This window comes from Mastigoproctus giganteus, chromosome 2 (genome assembly GCF_048544385.1).
Source record: "Mastigoproctus giganteus isolate SK-2022 chromosome 2, ASM4854438v1, whole genome shotgun sequence".
Classification (NCBI taxonomy): domain Eukaryota; kingdom Metazoa; phylum Arthropoda; class Arachnida; order Uropygi; family Thelyphonidae; genus Mastigoproctus; species Mastigoproctus giganteus.
The window spans coordinates 238,199,886-238,219,197 of NC_143576.1; positions in this window are offsets into that span (position 1 = coordinate 238,199,886).

Sequence of the window (19,312 nt, forward strand, 5' to 3'; positions counted from 1 at the left end):
ATAATAAATAATTTGACATGAATAATATGAATATGAAATTCTGTTCATTTTGACAAGACTGAAAGCACGTTCACATTCTGCATTACTGTGAGTGATAATGAGGAAAAACAAGATGATTTAGATTTTTATCAATCTTCAATCCATTGGAATGAATTCTGAAGAAACTCATTAAGCTAAAACATTCTGCACCAACGCTGTCATTGGTCATGGTAATGGCTGAAATATCATCCATCAGAAGCGGTGCAAATTGGTTTTGAACTTCTCCACATATGAAACGATAGAATTCAAATATGCTTTTCCTATGCAGAGAGATGAATATTTATTCACCAAGTACGAAAACATGCTGAAACCAAGAGAAGCAATCACACATATTCAGACACATTTTGTGACTGCTGTTTTCAGTATTAGTTTGTTTAATTAGACGGTGCTGCCTGCAAAGTGATGCTGTTGTTGTTGTTATTTGGTTTTTAGGAGCATTAGCAACTAAGGCCATATTGCTTCGGGGATATGCTGTGGTCATTCCCTGACCTTTCTGCATCCTCCGTATTTGGTGGCTCACGGGCTCGAACCCCGGTCTAATCAAGAAGCGTGTGTCAAAGTGATGCCTTATGGTTTTTGCTCACATTAAACAGTTTTCATGGCATTTAAATTTCTTTCAACCATTTATAATCATACTGATAATATGATTATCAATATGATTCATGTCACTAATCTGTGTGGTAATTTACAGTAAAATATTACTGTAAATTACTTAAATAGTATTTACAGTAAAAAATTATTACTGTAAATACTATTTAAATACATGATTACACCAATCATGACTTCAGTATCTGGTAGGTTTCTGCTGGGAAAATGTAATTTAGAAATGCATAGTTGAAAAGCACAGAAACTACTAAAATTCATACAAAAAAAAAAAAAAAAAAATCAGCTTAAAGTAAAATTATAAAAGACGGCATTTTTCACAATTTTTTTGAAAAATTCACAAAAGCTAGCAACTATGTATATACTGGCATGAAATATGCTGTTATAATGTATAAATGATAACATTTAAAAATAGCGTAACTTAATTTTATATAATAACTACTTTTAGAAAGTTAGGCTCATAACAACTGCAAACCATCAACTCTACCCATCATTATATTAAAGGTCATGCTTTTTTAAGAACCCAAAAATATATTAATTTTATAATTTTTTTTTAACAAAGTGAAAGAAAACATTAAGCATCTTTTTACATGCAAAATTACAAAAGAAATTGACATGCTGCCAATAAAACAACATGCAAAGTGCAAGACAGTTTTATAGCTATCAGTTTTAAATGAAGTCTCTACAACCAAGAAGACACATGCAAAGAACTCTACACATGCAAAGGGCAGTTAATTATTTTTCACAGCAGTGTTATAATCTTCAAGAGTTATGCCTGACTGATAAAGGTGCAGAGATTGTGGAGGAGTACTGTCTGTCAACTCTGATAAACCAGTTTCTTTAGATCTGCAGACAAAATATGCACAAATTAAAATCCTTTAAAGGCAAATTATTACTCTCACACATACACACACACATGGAAAAGAAGCCTTAACTAATAGCTTTTATGGAAAGCTCAAAATCCAGGAAATTCTCAGTTATTCTCTTATATAAATAATTTAATAAGTTGTTTAACAAGTTAAATGTTATGCATCATATGAAACTCAAAAATTTTTGCACTTTATGATGTGCAGTTGAAAAGCACAATTGAAGAGCAACTGTAAAAGAGCCATGATGATAACTAGCACTAGTTTTTAACCCTGAAGTTGACACAAGGTGCATATATTGCATCACTGTTATTTTCTTTTTGAGATATTAGTATATGAACTATTTATTTTATAAATGCACATAACAATAAATTTGTAAGTTCAGTGTAAAAGTGTGTGAAGAGCATTTGCAAAATAATGGCTAAAAAATTGTTTCTTATATTACTATTTTTCATAAAAAAAAAGGAAGATAAAATTAAGGTCACTATCACTCCATGAACCTTTATAATAATTATTGTGGGATAATAGTGACTTAAATTGTAGTTCTCTCTTAATGGAAATAACCCACGAACATAATGACTTATTTAGTCATGATTAGGGATAAAGGAAGCTTCTTGTAAAATAAAAGTGAAAAAAAAAAAATAAATAAATAAAAAACATGCAAATCACAGATGTAATCAGTGTCCCACACATTCCAACAATTCCAAAATGAATCTCTGGACATTCTTTTCTGGCATTACTTTGTATAGTTAGCAACGTCCTCAAATAATATCTGGATAAGGTGCACACGTACATGTGTGTGTAAGCATGCGTGCACGCACACACACAACCAGCACTTTTAATGTGAATTTATAAAAAAAGTTTATTAATTTAATGTCAATGCTACTAATTAATATGAAAAAAAAAAGTAGCATTAAAAACTGATGGATGTTTCATTTTATAGGTAACAAGTCAGAAATTAATCATGGCAAAATTAAATTACATTTGTTAATGGAGTTCTTTATTATATGAATTAATTTAATGAATGCCACTGGAGAACTAACTATATCATTATATGAAGGATGTTTAAATAAATAATTTATTATAGATACAAAGCTTATATATTTTAACCATTTATATATATACATATCCACCCTCCCCCAGCCTACATACTAAAAATCACTAACAACATACTTTATAGACATGCTGCTTTTTTTTTTTTTAAATTCATTCATTTCGAATGTGGTTACAAAAGTATGTATTCCATAACATATTATATGGCCAAAAGTATTTGACACAGATAATTGCAAAAAGTGCTTTTAATTCAAAAACCTAATATACAAAATGGCCATCTTTGGCCTGTATGATAGCCTACACCTACCAACTTTGGTAGGTGTAGGCAAGAATTTGCTTACATTTCTCTTGCAAAACATTCACCAGATCCAGTCTGGAAGAAGGAACTTTTGGCAACAGCATAATCTGGCACTCCAGTTCATCCCACAAGTGTTCAGTTATGGTTGAGGTCTGCACTCTAAACCAGCCAGTTCAACTTTTCAATGTTGTTGTGCATAAACCAGTCCTACATGACCCTCACTGTATGAGATGGAGTGTTGCTGTACTGATATTTTGTGGGCCAACTTTTGTAGCACTACCTGAGTGACAATAGCACATAATTTTCCAAAATGTCCATGTAGATCATGGACTTTGCTGGATTCCGGCACTACCAAAGCACCAAGTCTGAACTAGCTGAAATAGCTCCATACCATTGAACTGCCTCTACCAAACTTCACAATGGAGACTACACACTCCAATAGGAAGCCCACTACAGATAATCTCCACATACAAACATTTACACTGGAATGACATATTTGCGTTGTGAGATTCATCACTCTGTAGCACTTTCCACCATTGTCCCAGAGTCTATGAACGTCAGGAACACAACCACTACATATGCTGCTTTGCATCGGTGACATGACGCTGGGTTATGCACAGTTCTCCTACCATTGAATCCAAGGTTATACAGCTTCTATAGATGGTTGATATACAGACAGATGTTCCTGGGCCTCTTCAACCTTCTCCATGATGGTTTCTGTAGATGACATGCATGAGGCACAAATTACTTTCTTCATGGTTCATTTAATATCTCCATAAGTTTGTGAGGCCACCCACACCCTTTTTCCCCCTTCTTCCAGTAAGGTAACACAGTTGTAAGCACAGAAAGGTTACTAATGTGGCATCCAACACCAATGTGAATCTAACATTAAAAGTCTAGTTCCCATCCATGACCTATACCTAACTTCTAATGTACTGTTGCTGCTGTACAAACAAACACAATTTATATTGGTATATCTTAGCTAATATGCACGTGTGAGAGACCTCTGACAGTGTCCAATATTAATGGAGGGGGTGTCTGAATACTTTTGGATATAATCCACTTCACATATGCAAATTTACATCTTATAAAATAATACAAAAAATAATTACGCAAAATTCTTTTCTTTGAAGCTTACTTCATGAATTTTGACAATTTTTTCTAAATTTACCACTTTTAATTGGAAACAGGTTACATTATATAATTTAATGTTTAAACTTTCAAGTGAAGTCAGTGTATATTAAAATTTTATAAAACAACTAAAGTGATTTGCTAGATTACTTGTAAATGCCATTTACTCTCTAATTATGAAAGATAGTTTGGTTGCAATCAGGTTGTAGGTGATTTTTCCAAAATGGTCAGCAGACAGTGTTAACTAGTTAAATGTTTTGAAATGAATTCTAATAATTGTATTAATGAGATAGGCACTGGATAACTTTTGTAATAGACTGAAATTAATCTTGCTCAAAATGAAATTCTAAAATATTTAAGATGTAAAGAATTAAAATTTCAAATTTAATTACTAAACTAAATTAATCATTAATTTTATTATAAAAGGCAATGTAACTTTAAACATAAGCTAATTTAAAATCTTCAGTAATTAAATCATCTTATTCATGTCTTGTTCATGGCTATAAAAATAAAGATTAATTTTTGTGTTGTTTAGCATACTATTTGCCAAAATTTATGTGCATGTAACTATTTACATAAGCATACATGCTGATAAGTTTATCAAAAATATGTTTATTTACTATATCTCAGCAGTCCCATAAAATACTGGGCAAATACACAATTAAATATATACTACAATTTCTAGAAGTACATATATACTGCAAGAATACCAAAAAGTATTTCCTTTGAATCAACAAAACTAATTTTACCAACTAACAACACAATTTTATAAAGTTCTCTAAATGAGCAGAAAAACTTTGTGGAATGTCTGGAATAAAATTAATATCTGTAGAGGTAAAGAGAACTGCTATTATATGGGAAGTAATGGGCCAGCAACCTGAAAATTTTTAAGATCAAAGTGCAATTAATAAAATTACTTGAATGGCTTTACTGTTAAAGATAACCATGGAAATAAGAATTAATAACATAATTTTATATTATCCAATAATAAATGATAAATTATAATAATAGAAAAGAAGTACACAAATGCAAAATTTGTACTATGACCAATTATAATATATTGAAATTCTGCTTAAAATTTAAATACAATTACACAAGAAAATTTCTAACATATGCAGATTATGCTTATCAATTGATAAATATAAATGAAAAAACAAAAAAAAAAGTAATTCACAAATGGAATGAAGTATTTATTCTTATCAAGAATAATGGATGATTATAACCAGAAATGCTGCATTATTCAGAATATAAATATAAATCAAAAGTGAGTTAATAATGAAAGGTAATTTATATTTATGATAATTCTACTCCATAAGACAAGGAATATATACACTTATCAGAAAATGCAGCGCTTTACCAAAATAAAAATGACAACATCTAAGATTCATATCTTTTCTTACAGATATAGACACATGTACTTAATTTTTTTTTTCCATTTCACACTTCTTGTGTGGAAAAAGAAGTATATAAAAATACACTGAATATGCACACAGTGGGCAAGTTATTATAAGCATCACCCTAATAATGGATGATACAACCAGTCCCTCCACAACAGCAGGGATTCAGTTCAACACAGATTCCATCAGATGACAGTAATGCTCCTTCATAAATACAAGCATTTGCCCTCCAAGTCCTTACAATCATTCCACATTCAAAATGTACTAAAAAACACTGCTTGCCTTGTACTGCTAACAATGACACCAGCACACAGTGCTACATTTCATTTATTTGTTTTTTTTGGGGGGGGGGGGAGAAATGATATTCATAACAAACTGTCCACTAACTACAAGTGTGCATACAATATCAATTAAAACTCCCAAAGCTCTGAATTTATGCAACTAATTTTTCCTTTTTGATAGGCTAGTTATTTACAAATTTCAAAATTTTCTTTTATCCTTTAATCAATTAAAAATATTTTTCTTGCACACTAAATGCCGTGTTCTTTATTGTTTATAACATGATTTCTGAGCAAAAATACACATTAAAAAAACACCTTAATATGAAAATATGCTAAGCACAGATCAGGTTGTTTTTAATATCTTTACAATTAACCCTTCAAACACTAGAAAGATTACTCTAAGATTACTAATATGCAGTAAATGGCAAAAAAATTCCAACACCTAACAAAAGTTTGCTAATAAAATAATCACAAAGTTACCTTACATTGTATTATGCAAAATATAACATCAGCCAATTTGTAACATTATTTGAATGATATAATAGGTTATACTAGCTTTAGAGTAACTGTATCATCTGCTTTCTGTATTTAAGTTTAAACTGCTGAATTTGAATAAGTTCAACTTTTATTAACAGTAGATTTTAATGCCACTTAAGAAATACGAGGGCATCATACTACAATTTTCTGTTTGAGAAACAGGTAATGCATAAAGGAAAGTTGGAGGAGACCAGAAAAAATGAGATTGATATAGGCAACCTCTTAAAAATCATAAGGAAATGAGGTTGATATAGGCATCATCTCAGAAGCAAATGAGAGGGAAGTACTAGACCCATTCATTGACAGTTGCATAACACAAGTTGAAAGTCTATTATCCTAAAAAAGCTTTCACCGATAAAGCACATTAAGATTAGTTCACATACTATTTCCTTAGATGAATTTTATCCACCATGTACACCATCTGACAGCTTTGTACTTTGATGGTACAAAGCTGTCAGGTGGCAAAACAGCATGCAATATTACTATTACCCTGTCTTTAAGAAACAGTATATTTTTATTTATTTATTTTTAATCATAGCATAATCTCTGTAAAGTGTGATGAGTGTGTTTTGTGTTTCTATGACAGACTTTGCTCCCATATTCAAATTTTGTTATTTTGAGTACACATGAGAAATAAAAAAAACACAAATGTTTGTTCAGGAGAGCTTTCCACAAGGCTGGCATGTAATAAGTTAAAACTTGGTGTGTGCATGCTCAAAAGATGTTAAGCCCTGCTCACAATATGCAATCAACAATTTTAAGATCATTGAAACAATGAACTTTCTGATCTACATGTTGTGCAGCAACATCTCGCAATAAAAAGAAAGGAGAATTAGAGACATTTGTATATGTTTGGCACCACGAATTTTGATCTCTATTACATTTTTGGTATCAACACCTTTTTAATTTCGAAGTGTTAATGCTTATTGAGGTGTTTAAGTCTTTGAATGGATTGAGCAAGCTCAATGCTGATGGGATTCTTTCTCTTGCTTAGACTATGCACATGAGAGGGCACAAATTCAAACTGAAGAAAGGCAGTGGCAGAACAGATGTATGGAAGTTCGCTTTTAGCTAGCAGGTGATTGATTGTTGGAACATCTGTTGTTGTGGAAAGCAAATTCAAGAAAGTACTAGACAAACTATTGGAGGGAATGGATAAGTAAAGTAGGAAATTGTTTTTTTTTTTTTTTTTTTATGTAAGCTTGCTTTCTTGTATCATTTGGCACTATTAATGCTATAAAGTCAAAACAGTAAAATTTTCTATTACTATACAGAATAATATAATACTATCAATGTTTTTAATGCAAAATTTGTATTCAAAAATACTCTCACCCACTAAATTTTTTCACAAACCCAAATGAAGATTTATCAACCTAACACAGTTTAAGTTAAAATAAAGAAAATTGGAAACATTAATTTATTATGTATCAGAAATATATTTTTCTCAATATATTATAATGCATTATTTTTTTCAGAATTTAAATATAACATTAAAACAATTGCTGTTGTGGGCACTTTTAAACAAATATTTTCAGTTTTGTTAGGTGTTACGATTTTTTTTGTCCATTTTTTTAAGTACATGTAATCTGAGAAGGATTGTGATCCAAGCTAATCACTGAAGTGGTAATGTTTATTCTGTACATTAATGCTCAAAAATATAAGATATCAACATTTTTGCTTTGTTTCTAATTCCAAGAGCTAAGCCTAAATACTGTTATTTTAAAAAACATACATAAACAATATAAAATAATAATCAACATGGTAATTAAAGTAAACATATCTTTTAGCTCATTTAGTAAACTATGCAAAGAGATCTCTCTATAATTAAAAAAGTTTGCAAAAGAATAAGAAGTTTACCTCAATACGATACGTAGAACACCTCCGCATGATACTCTCCAGAAATTAAAACAAAAACAATTAAAAAAAATCGAAAATCTTACGTTATAGTAAGAAATAATTAACAATAATTAAAAATCAAATGAACACAATTAAAAATTAAGTAAAAAATTAACTTATTGAAAAAAATGCAAAACGATTTTCCTTCCTGAAGCTGACAATGCTCTTAATCCTGTGATTATGACATATGGTCGATATGCATTGTCAGCTTCAGGAAGGAAAATCGTTTTGCACTTTTTTCGTTAATTTAATTTTTTTACTTAATTTTTAATTGCGTTAAATTGATTTTTAATTATTGTTAATTATTTCTTACTGTAATGTAAGATTTTCGATTTTTTAAAATTGTTTTCGTTTTAATTTCTGGAGAGTATCATACGGAAGTGTTCTACGTATCATATTGAGGTAAACTTCTTATTCTTTTACAAATATTGATATCAGTGTAGAACGTATTGAGCATTATAGCTCAATTTATATAGTTCTATATAGCATTATAGTTCACACTATCAAAATAATTAAAAAAGGTACTAGGCTCAAGACAACTAGAATCGTAACTATTTATATATCCAAGTCAATACTTGTAATTTAGATATTCCAGCTTAGTCTATTTTTGAGAAATTGCAAATTGCAAGGGTAGTAATTTTTATTCCAATAAAGAAAAATCAGTTTAAATCTTTTTTCTTTTTTTTTTTTTGTGATACACTAAATTTATGATTTTTTTCTCTGGCTGTACGATGAAATTCAAATTTTAATATTTACTATCAAATATATTATCATGCAAATATATTTGAAATATCATGCAAAACTAGTCATGAAAAAATGCTGCATATAAACTAGATTTAAAAAAGTATTCTCCAAAGTGTTTTAATTAAAAAAAAATATTCTTTAAAGGTTTTAATAAAAAAAAAAAAAAAAGCAACCAAAAATAAAAATGTTATTTTATCAAAAAATAGCAAATACTGTGCATGCCACTTACTGTAATCACAGAAAATATTGTTATCACTTTTATGACCCTATCAGATGTATACTAATACATAGTACAAAAACGCCATTTACTGTAATCAGTGCTTTGAAATATTGTGTTACGTTGTGTAGCTTTTTTTTTTTTTTGCCTTATCGCTGTTTATGCATTTGCAGTGGAAGTGATTATGTAACATGTTGATTTGTTCTTGAACTCCAACACATTTTGTGGCTAATTACTGATTTTGTTTCATACAGCTCATATTGTCAGTGGCATTACTCCATGAACATTATAGTAAATATATATGTACTAATACCAATCTGGATTTCCAAAAACATTATGATAGTTTCGTTTTTATTGTGGATTTCTCTTGAAGAAATAGCAAACAGTCAAATTAAAGTATTTTATATTGCTTGATTTTAATGTTTTCTTTCTGTCTATTTCCACCTTTTTATGTACACATTTCTGCTCTACATAAATAAACAATGCTGAACAACTGCATTCTTGTTTCTTCAGTTATTGTTATCACTTTAGCTGAGACCAGAAGGGATCACAATAAGTAGCAGCATTCATTTTATTTAACCATTATTTATATTTGAACACTTAAATTTTAAAATAAAAGCCATTAAATATTGCCCTTTTCAATTTGAAATGTTTCCAGATTTTTAACTGAAAAATCAAGTGTTGATTTAGGATTTTTTGTGATGATAACAGTTCTTTGAAATATAAACATTTGAAAAAAAAAAAAAAAAAAAACAGGCAGGTTAATTCAAACTTTTATATATGAAGTCACAATTCTATGACATTTTCTGAAATTGTCTTAGCATTATGAAAACCAAAAATGAGCTCTTCATTACAGTGAATTAAATAGTGTGTGTATATATAAATATATGGCATGTTATATACATTATACAAAATGAGTAATATTACTCATATTACTTAAATTATCTTATATTATTATGACTTTACTGACTATAATTAGTCAGTTCTCCTTTCCAATCAAATATCTCTGAAAATTTTACAGCCTAAAATTTGACTAATAGCACTCTTTTTACCAGTTACAAGATTTTTTGCAGATTAGCTATTAAATTAGGAACCATTATACACAAAAAGAAAAATATGAAACAATACTTGCCTGCTGTTGTCAAATGATGGTACTATCACTATCAACTTGGTTTTGAGTTTTTCAATAAAAGCATGAAGGCCAATATATCATAGGACCATACAAAAAATAACTACAATTAAAATAGTAAAGGGAAATCTGACCATAAACCTAGTGAAATTCTAGTGAAATAATTCACTAGAATCAACAAAATTAGAGGTGGCTTTTTGAAACCATTGTGAAATAAATTAATGAGAGAAGAATGAATAAACTGTTCTATAAGTTAGATATAAGAGGTAAAGTTTTAATGTTGGCACCTGCTATTACAATAAAAATTTTCCCCAAACTAAAAAATCATGTAAAGAGGAGTTACTGATGAAGTTTCTGTATCATGTATGTCAGGCCATATGAATGAGGTTAAACATATTGTTAGACAAAGCCTTAATTACAGACTATCAGTCATAAAAATATAGAAGTTTCTGTAATGAGGTGACTTTTTAAAATCAAACCTCTTGCTGCAAAATGGCAGCAGACAATATACTCTATCATCCTTTTGGGATATCTTGAAAATTAAAATAATCCGTTATTTATTAGCCCCAAATTGTAAATATATTCACTCACATAATTATAGCTTATTTAGAGTTTCTGTTCATGCTATATAATTCTTCAGTTACTTTGCTTGACTTAGTATTCAAGATATTATGTCAATTTTAGGTAAAATGAAAGCTATTGGCTTTCACATCTAGAGGCACAAAAAATAAGAAATAAATTCATTTAAAAGGGCAGAGCATGTTGTAGCTAGTTTCAGCTTATGTGAGATTTCATGCAACACAACAGCATGAAGTCTGTTTTGGTCTGAAGAATTATTCTAAATTATTCATAAAAGTACAGTTCATAAACAATTACAATTAATATTTGTTGTTTTGCTTCCATATGATTTACATTCTGTGTGTAACTTGCTTGTGCTTAATCCCTAACTACTAACTTGTCTCTCAGCTCACAATGTAACAATTGGGAAAGGCATAGTTTTGTTCCTAAAACATCAGGTACTTTATTTTTCCAATTAACAGTCCAAATAAACAGTCCAATTAAAAAAATATATACTTCTTAACATTAAAGGAAAGAAGACACCTCAGTGAAAGGATAATAGTATTATACTTTTATAAGATATTTACCTTCCGCAAGAAATTCTTTTTATGGCTATTTTCTAATATACTAATTATTGGGATACATGCAATACTAGTGTAAAAAGTAGTATATAAAGATAGACATGATAATTATCTTCCTATTTCACCACTAAGAAAACAGGAATAGGAAGATCATTTGTATCAAAGAAAGTCAATTTTTCTTTTCATGTATAATAGTTCTCAAACTAATTTAATATATCAACTTTCTCCTTATAACCACTAAAATTGGGTGTCTGATGTAAATTTTAGCATTGGTCATTTTCATAGATACTGATTACAACTATATAGTGGTTCAGTATGATTCTGTATGAACTCTACCTGTAGAATTCATGGTGGGATACCAGCTTAAAATACAAAACTTACAAAATCAAATACACAGATATGTATATCCCCTCCCCACCACCACAACTTCTTTAAATCATTTTATCCAAATGGCAACCATTCTAAAATCTGTGATTGGATATTTATGAAAACAGTAATAAGAAAACAATAATATCATATTTGATATATTGCAATGTTGAATTTACATGATAAATAACATTCAGCAATAACAATAACTTGTATCACATCAAGAAATACACATGTATTGTAGTCTTCAAAACAACAGCATAACAACACTGTACAGTATATGAAGGATATATTCTCACCAAAAATACACAGATGCACAGTACTTTGTGTGTATGATAATGGAAGTCCAATTATTCAGAGGATACTTGTTAAAATAAAATTTCACAAGTATTCTGTGAATGACTGTTTAGTTTTTACATATTGTACATACTTTTGAAACTACTATTAAAGATCACCACAACTATACATTTTATCTACTTTTTTCATAATATAACAGCTTATTTCAAACATTTTTTTTGTTTATCTATTCAATATTAGCCAATATTAGATATGCTTTTTGTTAATGCATATTTCCATTTAGACAATAACTTCTGCCAGCTGTGGAAAGACTTCCAAAATTAAACTAGATATTAAAAAATAATAATAAAATAATAAATAAACAAAATAATATCACTTAGAAGGAACTTTGATTATACAAGTGTACATAAAGCAATATTTAAATTCTTGATATTTTGGCAAATATTTTATAAAAATGGCTAGGAAGGGTTTTAACTTGCTTCCCAATCAGAAATCATAATTGTACATCTTTTAAGATGCTGAATTACATTAAAATATATCAGACTATATAAAGCATTAATTATATCATTTAATACTATTTAATATTTTGGTAACATGCCTATTCACCTCAAAATGATTTAGTAGCAAAAATGTTACAAAATTTATAACTATCAACTATACATATAAAAACTAATGTGTCACAGTATTAGTATTAGTTTAAAATTAAACTGAAGTACTTGCTTCTTTACAAACCATTGTAAAGAAGCAATTACTTCAGATTGTAAGTTTCCACCTTTAAATTAATTATAAATTAAAATAATTTAAAGAAAAAGTTTAATATTAAAATATTTCTGCTTATTCAATGTAATAAATTAAAATGTATATCTAAAAATATTCTTTAATAAAGTAATAATTATATTCAAAAACAGCAATATATTAATACAAATGCAGAATTTAATATCACTATAAAAAGTAATAATTTTCTATTATAAATAAATCTAGATCTGAATTAAAGCAATTTAAAAACCTTAAAAAATATATTCTGATAATAATTACAATAAAAGGGTACAGAAAAATAATAATTTCTTTACCTTGTTTTTTACGAACTTCACTAAAACAACAGTTTAATTCAGGAATTGAAAAAAAAAAAACCCAAAAAAAAAAAAAAAAAAACAGTTTTGTGGAGCTGCTGTTGGCTGTACCATATCACAGGTCATACATCTAGGTAACATGTATATAAATTGGGGAAAAAAAAAATATATATATATATATAGTTTTTCAGTCCCTGAATTAAACCAAAGGTTTAATGTGGTAGCAGTATACAGAAAGGTAAAGAAGTTACTCTAGGCAATACAATTTTTTTAAAATGAAAATTCCAAACACAAAAGAAAAGGTATTGGAACCTATACTAATTAGTACAGTGCATGGGTTGAAGGCTGAGAAGACAGGATATATTTGTTAACATTAGACTTGACTTTTGGTGGATTGTAATTTTTTGGAAATACAATTGAGGGAAAAAATAAAAGAAATAAATGAGGAAAAGTTAATTCTACAAGTCTGGAGCTGGACAGTGAATGGATGCTGACTGGTTACAGTGCATATTTGGACTAGTGTGGAAGAGAATGGGAGAAATTACAGCGCCCATAGAAGTAGCTACAGAAAAGGCATGTTGCAAAAACTGAATGCCTATGAAACAAAGTGGGAGAACTTGTAAGAGATGGGTTATTAATTAACCTGACCTTCATCTTTTGAATGGAATCTAGTTATTTGAGAGAGGTTTTGGGGCACCACCCCAGATATGGGAAAAATATCACCACTCTGCATTGTTTTGATGTTTGTAAAGGCTTTTAACTTAGTTTTTTATGCTGATTTCAGAAATGTTATTTGTTTATTTTCTATCATATACTGTTTTTTGACAAATCACTTAAGTTGATGTCATGAGTTGTATTATTGAATGTTTTAAGTTAGGAGTGTATGCTGGGAATTTGTAAACTAAATCTTCATATGTTGGCAACACTGCCTTCAGTCATTTGTTTCTTGACCTTGAGAGCTCCATGCAGCAGTTTTATCAGTGCGAGCTCAGTTTATTTTTGATGTTATAGTGTCACACATGCTGAAAATTGAGTAAAATATCTTCACACACATGTTTGAATAAACCGAACTTATTTTATTATATTTGTGGAAGTTATTATGCAGTCCTCAAGCAAAGACAAGATATTACAGAATTTTTCAAATAAGCACAATGGGCTCCGCATAAAGTTTGCCAAGCCTGTGTTGAAACACAGATTGCGGAAAAATGGTAAAAAAGAAGGCTGTGCTATTTACAATTCTCATTGTTTGGCAAGAGCCTACAAACCACTGTGATGACTGTTACTTTTGCTTAGTTAATGTAGAGAGACAATACAAAGAGTAAGAAGAACATTATTATCCTAATATCCCATTTGCCATTAGACCAGTCCCACATGGAGATAACCTGCCAATATTGGAAAAAGGAAAAACTTGTCAGAGGTTATTATTTTTGAGAACATTTATAAAACTAATTGCCTTGAAGAGGCAATTAAAGTTTCTTATGAAACATATTGTAACACTAAATTATTTTTCTAGATATTTTAGAATACATACAAGTATTGATTCTATTCCACTTTTATCCTTTTTCCCTTCTTATAATTACTAAATGTGGCAAAGCAATTACAAATTCTATGTTATTTATTCAATCATTCCCCAATATCAATTTGCAACTGGTTTCCAAGGTTGATCATTGCTAATATTCAGTTGATTATATCACACAAATATATAAATTCATATTTAAATGTAATTATTTCTGAAATGACACTGACAACTTGGGCCTTTTCCTGTCCAAAGAGTTCGGGTATTAGAACAGTAGTTTTCAAATTGGTAACTGTTAATGTATTCTACACCTTTGAACTGGGAATGATGGACAGGTGTGCATGATTTGTGTAGATTAACTAAGTACAGAATTTTATTTATAAAAATATTTATCTTCATAAGTTTTTATGATTGTGCCCACCTCACTGTCCCAGAATATGTTGTAGGCCCAACAGAGATAAATTCTGATAACCACTGGTGTAGATACAGAACAAATTATTAGAGAAATTGGAGAGATGATGTGGGAAGTGGGTTTTTGAATTGTCCCTAAAATCATTTTGGGGACAATTTGGATAGATATGTTTTAAAGGAATTCAAAACTAAATGAAATATAGTGAAAGTCTGCTATAACAAGAGCTTAAAAAAAAAAAGATCATTATAACAGTTCTTGTTATTCTGAAACTACATGTTAATAAGCCGAAAAAAACAAAAAAAGGTGAAAAAATTTGCTGTACTCTCACTTGTAATCTGCATCCCTTATGATAATAATAAGCATTGTTGTAATCAAACAATAATATAAAGTCAATTTATTTTCCATTCCAAAAGCTTCGTCCCTAATTGCTTTCCACATTTTAGTATTAATGATAAATGATGCAAGATTATACAGCATCAGCAAAAAAAAAAAAATCCTACATCACTGGTCCATCCCTCTAATAGTTTGTCTAGTTCTTCCTTGCCATTTCTACATCAGATGCGAAGTTCATTCCAACAATCGAATACATGCTGGTTGAAAGCAGATTTCCACACAGTCATACAGCCAACTTTCAATTTAAATTTACACCCCCCTACGAGTGTTATCTGAACTACAGTAAGTGGTATCCCATCAACATTTAGATTACTCAATCCCAATCCATTCAGGGCCTTAAACACCTCAATCAGATTTCCTTGCAGGTGCCTAGTCTCCAGTTGCTGTAATTTGCTTTCCTGGTAAAGGTACCTTATTGTTTCCCACACTTATCTTGTTGCTCTTCTCTGCATCCATTCCAACAGATCTACATCCTTCCTAAAATGTGGCCTATCTGTTGCCTTGTACAATGGGATAATGATCTCCTCATCCCTGCTAGCAAAATTTCTATATATTATTTACAAAACCCCACAAGTTGTCCTAGCAGCCCATTTTCACTGCTCAGAGAACTTCATGTCTGATTGCACAATTACTCCAATTTTATTTTCCATTCTCCACTATCCTCAGTGTGGTACTACACAGTTGAAATGTTATTCTGGGATTACTGATACCCTTATGTAGCACCTTGCATTTGTCAATGTTAAATTTCAATTGCCTCTTCTCAGACCATCTGCCATGGAAAGTATCACTGACAGAATTTTAATGGGTATCAATGGGAGCAGATGATCCATGCTTTAACCATCTACTCCCATTAAATATACAAAAACATGATAGCACATTCCAAGTTACATCAGCAATAACTAAAATTAAACAAGGAATGTATATTTTGCAAACCACGTATGAGAAAAATTATATTATTTCTACAATTTGTAATAGAGTTTCATATTTACATATATTTCACTGTTTAAAACTGCAGAATTAACTTATATTTAACAATATCAACTGACAGCATACTAATAATGTTCGTTATGATAGACTTCACATTATATATACTTGTAATAAAATACTTTCAACGCATGCTATAATGCATACTGAAATATCACATTAGTATATCAAGTAGTGCAACATTTGGTTTGTTTGTTTGTTTGTTTGTTATTTAGTTTTTAGGAGCATTAGCAACTAAGGCCATATTGCTCCGGGAATATGCGGTGGTCATTCCCTGACCTTTCCGCATCCTCCGTATTTGGTGGTGATGGGTTCGAACCCCGGTCTAATCAAGAAGCGTGTGCTACGCACTGCTCCTCCTTCCCACCTGGCTACGGAGGTGCGTGCAACATTTGGTAGATACAGTAATTAATGAGAGTGAGTAGTCAATAATGCGTCCTGCTATAATCTTCTCCAATAAAGTGTTCATTAATATGTTTTAATGAGTTCTTAATTCCTTTAACTGACAAGAAAAGACCACAGGAAAAAATAGAATCAATTGCAAATGGTGTTCTGAACACCACTGATCTTGATATTAACCATCTACCATCACAATGATTATATATATATACACACACACACAAGGATTTTCTGAACTTGACAAGTCTAAACATTTCATATCAATTTCATAGTGGTTATTTCAAATCAAGCTAGATTACCACTGAAAGAGAACTATTTGCTGAAGTTTATTGGAATAAGTGCAGTTCAGTTTTGTGATGTGAGTAGTTATGTGAAGAGCTAGTGACATACAAATTAGAAAAATAACAACGTATGTCAATATTTTTCATTATTTTTTTTCTGATCTATAATATCCAAAGCATCATAAGAATAAATTACTTATTCATAATAGAAAAGTTAGTTTATTTAAAATAAAATAGACAAACTCTTTAATGTAGGATGTGTTCTGCATCCATAATTTAAAAGTATATAGTGTGGTCACACACAAATGTTTCCCATGGAATTGTTTTTCATAGTCAAACACAAATGTTTGAAAGAATGAATAATATTATTTTTAAAAATGTGTTTAAATAATAAATGAAAATCTAAAAGCATCAATTTCTGATCCATTTACAACATGATTTGAGAATTAAAAATTATTTACACAAAACAGAATAGAATCAAATAAAAAATATGAAATGACCTTGAAAACTTCCCCCCATAAAAGTAATCACAACAGATAACTAGCATACAGTGCACCATACCCTGCTGGTGAAACCCCAAATACATCTACCACTCAATTCTCAATGATATTTACACATCAGTGTAATTTTTAAACAACCAACCAATTTACAGAATGGCTTTGAATAGTACTGGGATGTCTGAACATGAATGTCAACTCCATTTTGGCACAGGAAATGATTTTATATAAGTAGCGTCACTAAAAACTTCAGGCAGTTACTGCAAAATTAATGCAACATGAGATATAATTATGCACCAGATGCCGATTCATTATTGTTTTTGTCAGTTTTCAACATTTGGATTCGTCTGTTAATGCACAATTTTTACTTTTTACAAAAAAAAAAAAAAACCCTCATTCATACACAAAAAAATTGAGGGATGTCAAGACCTGGTACCTTTAAATTTAAAAGAAGAAAAGTCCTTGAACTTTGTTTTAAATAACTGTTTTTTATACGCCTAGGGTTTCTTGTAAAACAAAACAAAACTTTCCTTTTAAGCATTCTAATCCTAGTGATAAAATAAACTGTAGTAATATAAAATATCAACTAATGACACTAAATTTAAAGATAGTTAAAATGATCATTAAACAGATCATTTAACATTACACTTGGCTAAGTGTTTTCACATTCAGCAGCCTTAGTCAAAAAAAAAAAAAAAAAAATGGGGGATATGAAGCAATCAAGAAAACAAAATGATGGTGAAGTCCAGAAAAAGCACATATAAATATTCTGTTGTGAGTAGCCAATCTTAAATATACAAGTTAATTGTTCTTTAAACTGTGAACTTTAGAAATGAATTGTATGTTTTCTGCTTGTGGTTTATAGCTTCGCATTATTAATTAAAATTGGATTTTTAGCACTTTTAGGTTATCAGTAATGATAACAAAATGGTACATAATGTTTTTTTTTGTTTTTTTTAATGTCAGTCATAAGTTAATCGTAATCTGCAAAATTATATTCTAAGTATTCTTAATTTATTTATTTTAACTATTTTAATATAAGTATTTATCCAATCTCTCTCTCTCTCTAAACTAGAAAGCTTATAAAATCTTTTACATTTGGAACTAGAAAGCTCTATAAAAGCTTTCCACTTCCAAAAGATTAGGTTCAAGTTTGTTCCAGTCCACTAATTAAAAATATTTCTCAAAGAAATATTATTTTTAACTAGTTATGATTACTTATATTCATAACTAGTTACTCTTTTGATTTTTCTGATTGTTTATTATCTCAAACTTCATGACAAATAAGGAACTTCCATTTTTGGGACATAAATGCAAATATCATTTTCTCTTAAACACAATTTCCTGAATACTAATGCAACATTTAAGCCATATTTGTATAGGAATTATTCTTCTATACTCTATGAAAGTGAATGTATCTGTAAAAAGATTGTCTGACACATCATCAGAAATTATTCAAAAGAGGATGGGCAACTGAAGTGGGTAATTTTTTTTGATAAGGAAGCAGGCTTATATGGCTGATGCTATATAAGCTTGCTTTTGAATTCTTGCAAAATTTGAGATTATAGTTCTGGATTCATAATGGCTAACAAACAGGTCCGTCCTTATCCCATATTTAGTAACAATATTAAAGATTAAACATTTTCAAAAAGAATTCAGTACTGTAACTTGATTTGAGACAAGTATTAGATGTTCTAAAATTTTATCGCAATTCAGGACTGACTCTGTCAATATTCCATATAAGTATTTATGTCAGTACATATGTCA